An 11,291-nucleotide genomic window follows, 5' to 3' on the forward strand; every position below is an offset into this window, starting at 1 on the left:
CCGTCTGTGCCCATGAATTTGGGCCTGCTCATGATCTTCCCTTCTAGACAACCTGTGGATTTCAGACTTGCTTAGCCAGCCCCACATTTGCAAAAGTCAATTTCTTGTAATATATCTCTTACTAGCTATAGTAAGATTGGTTATACCTCTCTGTTTGAACCCTGGCTGATAGATGGCCTTTTAGGGTTGTGACAATGAAATGAGTTAATATATAGAAGTACATTAGAAAAGTCCCCAATTCTTGGGGCTCCTAGTGAGTTCCATGTGTTACTTGACACTATTATTATTATAATTATTATCCTTCAGATGTGTTAAGATTTATCCATTCTGCTGTACATATGTACAGTGAGTCTGTAGCTTCTATCTGCTGCGTGGTATTCTAGAACATGTATTCTCCACAACGTATTTATCTGTTCCTTTTGTGAGTGTCCACATTGCCTCTAAGGTCCCACTACCACCTGTGTCCATGTACATATCCCCTGGGCTTGCAGTTTTTGCTGGGCTTTCTGGGGTTTTCTTGAGCGTGTGTGCATGAGCAGTCAGCCAGTGATGAGCGGAGACTTTCTCTCTGCTTTTCGAAGTTTCTCTCACTTCGAACAGTGCCTTGTTCTAGCTGGTTCGCTGCCCATCCTGAACCCAGACCACCACTTCTAGCAGGTCAAGCTGAGGTAGGGAGACCCCGAGGCAAGAATGCCACTGAATCACCAAACTTACCCAGTGCAGTGGAGGTTTTCATGAGTAAACTCTTCCTCAAGTTTTTGTCCACCTTTGGTCATTTTCCAGTGACTTGAAATGGTTGTTTTGATAAGGTGGTTCAGTTTTACACTTCTTTCTGTGACAGGTACTCCCCTGATCTTCTAACACTGCCATGACTGGAGGGTGAGTCTGGGCACATTAGCTGCTGGAACCCAATCTCTGTGCTATAAAGAAGCATGGGGGCCATGTACTGAGGCTGGGTGTAGGTGCTCTGGCCAGCAGCTCCAGCTGGGGTCCCAGGTGACAGGCAGCATCTGCTTCCCGATGTGTGAGTGAGCGTGCCTTTCGATGGTTCTGGCTTTGCTGCTGAATCACCCCCAGAGTTTGAGTCTTCCCAGCAGAGGCTCCAGACACTGTGGAGCAGAGACAAAAAACAGTACAAAACAAAACAAAAACCTCGCTGTACCCTTTCCAAACTCCTGACCCTCTGAATCGGGGATGGAATAAAATGGTCTCTGTTGCTAAATCCGAGGTGATTTGTCATGCAGCAATAGATTGAGTAGCTTAGTATGGCAATTGGAATATTTTTCATAAAACAATGGGCACCTGAAGATAGGACTGCCGACTCCTGTCTAACATCATTTAATGAGGAAATCAGATGCCATTTGCATGTTTGTCTGATAGCAGTGTCCACAATATAGAACCTACTTGTTCACATGCTTTGTAGAGTTATATTTCCACTCTGAATGTTTGATTTGTAATATCATTCCTAATTGTTCTCAATACTACTGAAAAAATCCAAAGGAGGAAAACATGTTTTCAATTATTTGTAAAACATCTTCATTTTGCTGGAAGGAATTACTCCAAAATTCAAGTCTAATTTTTGCCCCAGAAGATCTGTTGTAGTAAAGAATGTACTGGGCCAGGAAACCAAAAACCCTGGACTGGAGTTTGATTGCATGACCCTGCACCAGTCACATCAATTCTGTAAGCCTCAGTACTGTACTAAAAATACAAAGGTGTTTGGGCAATTTTAAGAACCCTTCCAGTGCTAACGTTTAAGATTGGTTCTCAAAGATTTGATAATTTTTAAAATATTCCTGCCTCTTGGACAGAATTTGACACTATCTTGCAAAATTTAATGTTAGCCCAATCTTTGACCCAGGAGTTTCACTTTTAGGGAGCTAGCCACCAGAAGTTCTTGCATGTGGTCACCAAGATAGTTCACGGTGTTCATTACAGGATCGTTTATAATAAGAAAATGTTAAAAACAACCTAAGTCAATAGGGAAATGACCCAGTAAATGGTGATACATCCAATTGTTCAATGACGTGAAACAATTTAAAAAGATCAACAGAGGTCTGTGGGTTTCAACACAGAAGTCTTGTCAGTACATAATGGGAAGGAAAAGAATTTCAGGGCAACACACTTAGGAGGGTCTCATTTTTGTAAAGTGAAGCGAACTCAAACCGTTTATTTGTCTATATAACAAAGGATTGGAAGGAAACGTAACAAATGTCCTGAGTTGTTTTTTGTCTTTGGTCGTTTTCCAGTGAACTGAAGTAGTTGTTTTTAATAAGGCTGTCCCGTTTTATACTTAATTCTGTGAAGAGGATGCCCCCGATTCCTCCAGGCTTTGGGGTGGGGCGGGGGAGAAAAAGGGTGTTGACAATTTTGACATTTCTGTATTGTTTAAATTTTTTATAGGATTGTATTCGTGTGTTTCTTACGCAATTGAACGCATACACAAAAGTTTATCATCTGTTGTGAATTTCACTGCTACTTTCTGAAACCAAAGTTTTTGGTTCAGAAAAAAAGAATTTGTAAACATTGATGAAGTTCCTATTTGCCTGGAAGGACAAACAAAGCAGAAGCAGCTGCCAGGGTTGAGAGCATGTTGCCGGCTGAGTAAAACAGCAGGGGGACCGGCTGGTGACCAGATTGGCCCACCCCAGTGCAGGTGCCACTGCCATTAATAAGAATTACTATTTACTTTTTTTTTTTTTAAAGAAAGTTGGGAGATAGGGGACTAATACAGGTCGTCTGTCGGTAGTAAAAAGGAAATGAATATGACCCAGTTATTGAAATGGAACATAGAGCACTCTTCCTTTCACTATCCCTTTTGCTGTTAGGCTTCAAGGTACAAGACCTAAACGTTGCTGGGGTAGAACGAAGGAGCAATCCCAGTGAAGCTCCTGTCTGCTGTTTAATTAAACTGTAATAATGTAGTAAAATAAATTAAACATCAGTGAAATTACAAGTAACATTGAGTGTGGATTGGGATGTTTTAAAATGATGGATTCATGAGAGTATTTTATCTAGACAAATGGAAAATGTCCCAACCTCACCATTTTTAATCCTTTCTTGAAAGCACTCTAGTGCAAGCTATCTTTGTTGAAGATGTGTTGTCACAGATTGAGAGAATTTAATTAAGAGTTATGGAAGCCAAAGGTGGTAAATGAAAGAAAATATAAAAACCGACTTTAGAATTGGTTCCTGGATATTACATTCTAATGTAGTATATTAATATATTAAAAATTCTATTAGTGGGGCGCCTGGGTGGCTCAGTCATTGAGCGTCTGCCTTTGGCTCAGGTCATGATCCCAGGGTCCTGGGATCGAGCCCCGCATCGGGCTCCCTGCTCAGTGGAAAGCCTGCTTCTCCCTCTCCCACTCCCCCTGCTTGTGTTCCCTCTCTTGCTGTGTCTCTCTCTGCCAAATAAATAAATAAAATCTTTAAAAAAAAATTCTATTAGTAACTTAAACACATGAAATATATCTTACGTTTGCTACTTTCCCTTTGTTTTTTGTTTCATAGTGACCTCCTTAATTAATATAGCTGTAATTACAACATCTTGACTTATTTTTCTATCTACCTCCTAGGAACACCCCATTGTGTTTGTACTGGTATTCATATCTGGGTACTTACCACTGGTACCCACTAGGGGTCATGCTGCTTACACCGGGAAGTACCGATTGTAGTACGGGTATTGTTACTGCGGCTGGACGCAGAAAGCATGCCTCTGAATCCCGTCGTTCACATCACCCCACAGAAGGAAAAGATAGCACGGTTTTTCCTCGATCCGTGCTCAGGGCTTCTGTCCTCTACAGGTGGGGAAATTATGTGAGGAGTCAAGAAAATAGAGATTTGAGAAAGATGTCACTGGAGGAAGAGGCCTTCTGTTGTAGGGAAGCAAGGGGAAACGGGGTCCTGTCTGAGAGCAAACATTAAGTAGGCCAGTAGCAGCAAAGGCGAGAGAATGCAGTGTTCAAGAGCACAAGCTTTTGTGTTGAAATCCTGGTTCTTCTCCTGGCTAACCCTTGTCTCCCTCTGGGTCCTCCTGTGTAGGATGGGAATCATACTGCTTCCTTCACCAGCAGGTATAAGAATTAAATGCTTGTCTAGCGTCTGGCACATAATCAGCATTCAAATAATGCAAGCTGTTGTTATTACCAAAAATAATTGCCTTCTTTTTGTAATTTCACAGTAGCCAAACTTCTTTCTTTCTTTCTTCCTTTCTTTCTTTTCTTTCTTTCTTTCTTTCTTTCTTTCTTTCTTTCTTTCTTTCTTTCTTTCTTTCTTTCTTTCTTTCTTTCTTTCTTTCTTTCTTTTTTTCTTTCTCTCTCTCTCTCTCTCTTTCTTTCTTTCTTTCTTAGGTAGCCACATTTCTCAGGAAGATTTCTTATTATTTAGTTTCTTTTCGGTGTTGTTAAGATGAACAGTGAGAGACAGTCATCTGTATCCTTTTCTTTTGAACAATTTCCCCTTTGAAAGATTGCATCTTAATTCAACAAATATTTGAGCAAGAAATTTACTGTGCAAGGGGCCGGGGAACAAAGGTGAAATCCAGATGGTTTCTCTTCTTCTCATACAACAACATGACAACACAAACATCTGCTCTAGTCGGGAAGAAAAGACACGTTTGCAAAAACCTAGATTCAAGGCAATGTGTGATCAATATTCTAAGAAGTATATAAATATGAGTAATGTGACATAGACTTGTTTGGTGGAAAGCATGTGTTTTGAAGTCTGACAGGCAAAGGTTTCATTCAAGGAAGCTCTCTGAGGAAGGAACCCTCGTTCACTGCTGGTAGGAATGCAGACTGGTGCAGCCACTGTGGAAAACAGTATGGAGGTTCCTCACAAAGTGAAAAATAGAGCTACCCTACGACCCAATACCCAACTTCTGGGTATTTATCCAAAGGAAATGAAATCACTATCTTGAAGAGATATGTGTACCCCCATGTTTATTGCATCATTCTTCACAATAGCCAAGATATGAAACACCTAAATGTCTGTCGTTGGATGAATGGGTAAAGAAGCTGCGATATATACATACAATGGAATATTATTCAGCTGTGAAGAAGAAAGAATTCCTACCACTTGTGACAACATAGATGGATAGGGAGGACATTATGCTGAGTGAAATAAGCCAGACGCAAAAGGACAAATCCTGTATGATCTCACCTATGTGAGATCTAAAAAAATCAGACTCATAGACCCAGAGAGTAGAATCGTGGCCTAACGGGCTGGAGGACAGAGCAAATAGAGAGATGTTGGTCAAAGGGTGCAAACTCTATCAGTTATAGGATGAATAGGTTCGGTTCCGGAGACCTAATGTGCAGCATGGTGACTGTGGTTAATAATAATGTATTATATACTTGAAATTTGCTAAGAAAGTAGATTGCAAACATTCTTACCACAAACACAAAAAATAACAACTATGTCAGATGATGGATATGTTAATTAGCTTGATTGTGGTAATCATTACACAAGTGTGTACATAAAAATCAAAGTATTATGTTGTATACCTTGAATATATACAAGCTATGTTTGTCAACCATACCTCAGTAAAGCTGGGAGAAAAAAGAAATTCTCTCAGCCTCAGTTTCCTCATCTGTAAAATGAGGATAATAATACCTGCCTTGTAAGATTGTGTGAGGATTAAATTAAATGGTTGTAAAGCAAAAGACAGAGCTATAGTTTGTTGCTTTTCTTTTCTTTTTTTTTTTTTAAAGATTTTATTTACCTGACAGAAGAGACACAGCGAGAGAGGGAACACAAGCAGCGGGAGTGGGAGAGGGAGAAAGAGGCCTCCCGCTGAGCAGGGAGCCCGATGTGGGGCTCGATCCCAGGACCCTGGGACCATGACCTGACCTGAGCCGAAGGCAGACGCTCAATGACTGAGCCACCCAGGCGCCCCTAGTTTGTTGCTTTTTTTCTCTGAATGTCAAGGTTTGTTTTTCTCTTTCTTCAAAGAGAAAGAAATGTATTTGAGAAAGGTGTTTCTTTTACTATGGGAGTTTAGAAAGAAAATTCTTTTTTTTTTAAGATTTTATTTATTTGAGAGAGAACCGGAGTGAGCCTGGGGGAGGAGCAGGGGGGCGGAAGAGGGACAAGCAGATTCCACCCTGAGCAGGGAGCCTAACATGGGGCTCCATCCCAGGACCCCAGGATTGCAACCTAAACCGAAACCAAGAGCTGGATGCTCAACGACTGAGCTACCCAGATGCCCCTAGAAAGAAAATTCTTAAGTCAGGAAATTAGGAAATGCTTCACTAAGAAGCTATTATTTACATTGTGCCTTAAAATTGTGTTTGGGGGGAGCCCGGGTGGCTCAGTTGTTAAGTGTCTGTCTTCGGCTCAGGTCATGATCCCGGAGTCCTCGGATCGAGCCCCGCATCGGGCTCCCTGCTCCGCGGGAAGCCTGCTTCTCCCTCTCCCACTCCCCCTGCTTGTGTTCCCTCTCTCGCGGTGTCTCTGTCAAATAAATAAATAAATTAAATTAAAAAAAATTTTTTTTTGTTAGGATTTTAACAGGAAGAGCTAGAAGGAAGACTATTGTAGGTATGCTTATGACGTGTAAAGACTTGGAAGCATCTTGGTTTTTCTTCAGAGCCCTGAATAAGCGCAATTTGACTGGAACCATAGGGCAAGAGTTGGATGGAATTGAACTGAAACTTAGGGACATATCGCGGAAGGTCTTAAGTGCCAGGCAAGGAGTTTGACCTCTTGGTGAGGAAAGGAGAACAGATGGACATCAACTCTAGAGAACAGAGCTTTGGGATTTTGAAAGAAAATCTTTTCCTTGCAGTTGGGATTAGGATGGGAATAAAATTACTCTTGGACATGTGTGTATACTATATAATAGATTTAAATTTCATATATATTTACATCTTTTACCCTTTGGTTGCACAGATCTTTCACCTGAATCCTGACCCTATGGGATTCCTGGGAACTAGACTCTACTACCTATATGTAGTTCATATGCCAACACGTTGCCTTCTTGGGGTAAAGATGATAGGCTCTAGGGAGTCAGAAGTGTCAGAGGTCACACCAGTGAAAACAATAAGCTGTTCTGCTTCCACACGTATGTTCAAACTGGAAACTAATCAGCTATTCTGTCCTGGGGCAGGTGTAATCCCAGTTGCATAGGTTCTTATTGTGATACAATATTCCTTACACTACCACACCATAAATTACTATTCCTTTTCATCCCATCAGATGAGATCAAGTTAAAATGACATTTCAAGTGAGAGAAAAAAAAAATGCACACATAGCCCTTAAGTCGCTCCGATGCGAAAGACTGTTGTTTACCAAAGGCAAGAGGAGGCCTTCCTGTTCATGTGGTTTGGGGATGAATTTCAAAATCCCATTTGCACTTATTCTGCACTGCACTTTATTTATTCTGGAGACAAAGGAGAATGAAATTCTTGGAAGAAACTTTTTAAAATCCCACTATGGGTAGCTGGTGGATCACAGCGCTAGAAATACCAACAAAAGTAATATGTTGATTCATAATGATTTATTCTCTGTAGTTTTGGGGGCCTATTCTGTTATCTAAAACCTCAAGAAAGGAGCAGAAGAAGTTAGTTATAAGACGGGGAATTCCCATACTCATTACTTCTGCCCACGGCTTTCAGCTCTATTTATCGGGACAACTTCGCTAGGTAAAACTGTGCAATCAAAGTGGAAAACAGCTTTGGAGGCAATTAAAGCAGAAGACCAGGTAAAAATAAAGACTTTTTTTTTTTTAAACACCGGATATTGAATGCCTACTTTCAAATTATTAGGGTTTTCTTTTTGAAAAAAGGTATGCACTTGTGTGTCTGTGTCTATGGGTGCTTGTTCTTCAAGGTAATGAGTATCACCACAGATGGGTATGTTATTACTTTATAACCCCCAGTGAATATTACTCAGACAGGCTATATTCTGTTGATATAGGTCTGAGCGCAGTCTTGTGGTTTGGGGGTGTTGTACAAGAAGGTGAAGCTGATGGGCTTGAAAGCCCCCTTAATGTGTGCAGCTCTTGCTGGAGATTGGGTGGCATTCGGAACTGAGGATATTGTGAAGCAGGAATAATAACAACGATGTCGACACTATTTAAGTCTTGGTGGAGTTTACAGCATCGTTTCACATGCATTATCTTAACGGCTGTACCCTTTGGTGAAGCACACTGAGGCAGGAAACGAAGATGTTAAGGCACCTTGCAAGGATCCTTACGAACCTGATGGCCCCCCAGGGATTTTAACAATAGCTGAAGCTGTTCTCTAACTTTGAAAAAGAGCAAAAAGGATTTGTTGAGATCGGCAGAACCTATCCTCTGGAGTGTGCAATTTACAGTTTACCAAATAATTAATTTAAAATTAAGTACATATACCTCAGATGAAAATGATGATGGAGTGCCTATGGGATCGACTCCAACCACCTCTCTTCACTAGGGAACTGGCAAAACCCTTCACAGAATCAGACTCTGGCCAGATGCCCTCCTTTGACTGACCTAGCTCTGCATCGTTTGCTCATCCTCTGGGTCTACCATTTCCTGCATTCCAACCCATTCATCTACTTGGATGAGGGGAGATGTAAAGAGGAAATCTAGAGATTTCAGGTTTTCTGATGGCAACTGCTCAAAGTGTGGGACAAGTTCAGAGTTCTTATGTTTTGTGTAATTATGAGTCTAGTGATCATACGTTCTAATCGGCTGGAGGGTTGGTTCATGCAACACCTCAGTAAATTCACAGAATGTCTTACCTAGACATCTGGCAATCAAGGTTTCGTACCTTCTTCCCCTACCCATGGTACTGAAACTGTTTTCTACCTGGCCATCATGGTACTCCAATCACCCAAAGCTGGGACGATGTATTTTGCAGGAATATTAGCAAGGTGGTCTAAAGCCATAGCATTCTAACACATCAGTTTTACTGCCTTAATCTTGAGGGTTTCTAGATAATACAATAATCCTATTTTGTATCTCTACACCAAATAGCCTGTATGCGCCGGGGCCCTGGACCACAGTAGGAAGTAACCAAGTATGGCTGCCGTCGGTCAACTGAAAAGTCCTGTGCCTGTTGCTGTGGACAATGAATTTTGTTTGAATCGAGGAAGACTTGGCCCAGGCTGGCACTTTACATTCAATAAAAATATTAACAGTTGTCTTGAGCCTTATGAATTTAGGAAACTTGCTTTAATAATTTGATTTTTTGCAAGGGAGAGTTTTAGATAATCTAGTCTTAGATTTTTTTTTTAAGTGAAAGTGCAGAGACAAATCTTATTTGTTTTTGAGAGTCAAATACATTATTGAGAACAAGGATGCCTCTGAATGCCAGTGGGTTTACTTTCCTTCTTGGGCAATAGACTAATCCCTCAACTCCACTAACTATTTGCTATAGAAAAACTAATTTCACTTCTGCCAATAAAGTTCTTGGAGAAGTTTGATTTTCTCTTGATGAAAATTAATATTCTCTCTGTTTGCCCCCGCTCTTCTCTTTGCTAAGATACAGTAGAGGCTTATATTCTCTCACCCAGCCCATGATCAGGCCATATTTGTCCACAAAGAAGCTGGAAACTCCAGGTGGGCTGACCTTTCCATGGTATTATGCAACGGATGGCTTTAAACTATGTATTTTGAATGCCTTATATTTAGTAGGTGAGATGTTTTGAAGATGGATTTTTATAGACACGTGAAGATGCATTGAGCAAGAAAATACCAACCTTTGCTTCATTTTTTTTCTCCCTAGTCTTTGCACTAGAATTTTTTTTTGCCCTTGGCATAGGGAAAATATATTTTAACAGACTCCTAAAAAAAAGGAGGGGGGACCCCTCAAGAGGCTGAGGTTTACATTGTATTCACATTTTTGTTTTCTTTTTTACAAGAATGGAAATTGATGTTGCCTCTACTTAGTGGAGTTTGGGGCTCCAAAAATTTCAGGGGATCGTTATTCCAGCTCATTTATGGGCTGAGGTTTTTGGTCTTGTTTTTGAAAGTCATCATACTTGAGGAAGCTTTAAATTCATGCACAAGCAAAATCCAATCACATTGAACAATTACTGGTAAATAGATTTTACTTGACTCCCAGTAGGCTACCCGTTGTTTACCAAAGGCTTACCAAAGGGTGACCCGTTAGGATATTTGGGGGTTGTTGGCAGAAGTGTCAGATAGGATGTGCTTTCTAGGGAAGCAGTACCTCACAGGGGAGCAGTGAGATGGGAGAATAGACCCGAGTTCAGTCTGAGCTTGGGCACTTGCTGGCTGAATGATCTTGACATATTTTCTTTTGCCTCTTACCTGCTATCCCCCTTCTCTGCTTTAATTTTCTTCTTAGCACTTATCACCGTCTGCTATACTGCACATTCATTTTTTAAATACGTGTTGTCTGTCTCCCCCACATATCCTGAATTAGCTCCACAAGAGCAGGGACTTTGCCTGTTTTGATTTTTGCAGTATTTCCAGGAACTCTGAGAGTGCTGAGCATACATCGCACGTGCTCAATAAACATTTGTTAATGAATGAATGTCAGTTGGCAATAATAATACTGCCTTGCGGGGGTGGTGGGATTCAACATGGTGTACATACAACAATTACCTAAGTGGCTGGTACACAGAAATATTCATGAGATATTTGTGTCCTTTACCATTTCTCTCAAGTCTTACCCCCTCCGGATCTCCTTGTTTTGAAAATCCCTAACTTTTAAGTATCCACCATTCAGGTGACCCTTTCAAATCCCTTTCTCAGGAAAGTGTTTGATAAGAGATTGGACACCTAGGGTGAATTTAAACCAAGGGATTACCTCTCCCAGGGATATATACTTTTTAAGCCTCATTTCTAATAGGGGAATAAAGTGAACTGATCCTTGTTTAAAGAATCCCGGGTATTAGCTATACAGGTAGCAGAGGATGGGTGGAAATGCTAGGTGTCCTGAACTCATACAGCATCGGTGGTCTCCTCTCCTGCCTGTGAGCAAGGATGGCCCAGAGGGATTCTGCGAGTTGTTTGCTGGTCTCAGCATCCATGATGAGATCAGAGGAGCATGCCTTGTGCTGAGATGGAATCAGTACCCGTGGGAAAAGCTCTTGCCTCTGAATCGGGAGACTTGAATTCTAGTCTTAAGTCGTCCATGAATTAGCCTGGAAACATACACATATTTCATTTGGCAAAACGTGTGTGCCTAAGTGAAAAAGCAGTGATAATCCTCAAGGCCTTTAGCCAAGACATGACACCATGACTGTGTGCTTTACCTACTTCCGTTGGGTTATGGGGTTTAGTCATGACTTGACCCAAATCTAGACGGTGGCTTGCTGCAGATCAACTGATCGTT

General features: G+C 41.1%; 1 long non-coding RNA gene across 1 annotated transcript in view; it reads left to right on the forward strand.

The window, feature by feature from the left end:
* Positions 1-9,128, forward strand: part of LOC141373748 (uncharacterized) — a 78,258-nt gene extending 69,130 nt beyond the window's left edge. The window contains exon 3 of the long non-coding RNA XR_012380065.1: positions 8,963-9,128. This is a non-coding gene — a long non-coding RNA (uncharacterized lncRNA). The remainder of the gene's footprint in view (positions 1-8,962) is intronic.
* The last annotated feature ends 2,163 nt before the right edge of the window (positions 9,129-11,291 follow it).

Source organism: Callorhinus ursinus, unplaced genomic scaffold, assembly GCF_003265705.2.
Source record: "Callorhinus ursinus isolate GAN/ISIS: 27379988/994484 unplaced genomic scaffold, GSC_fseal_2.0 scaffold11, whole genome shotgun sequence".
Lineage (NCBI taxonomy): Eukaryota > Metazoa > Chordata > Mammalia > Carnivora > Otariidae > Callorhinus > Callorhinus ursinus.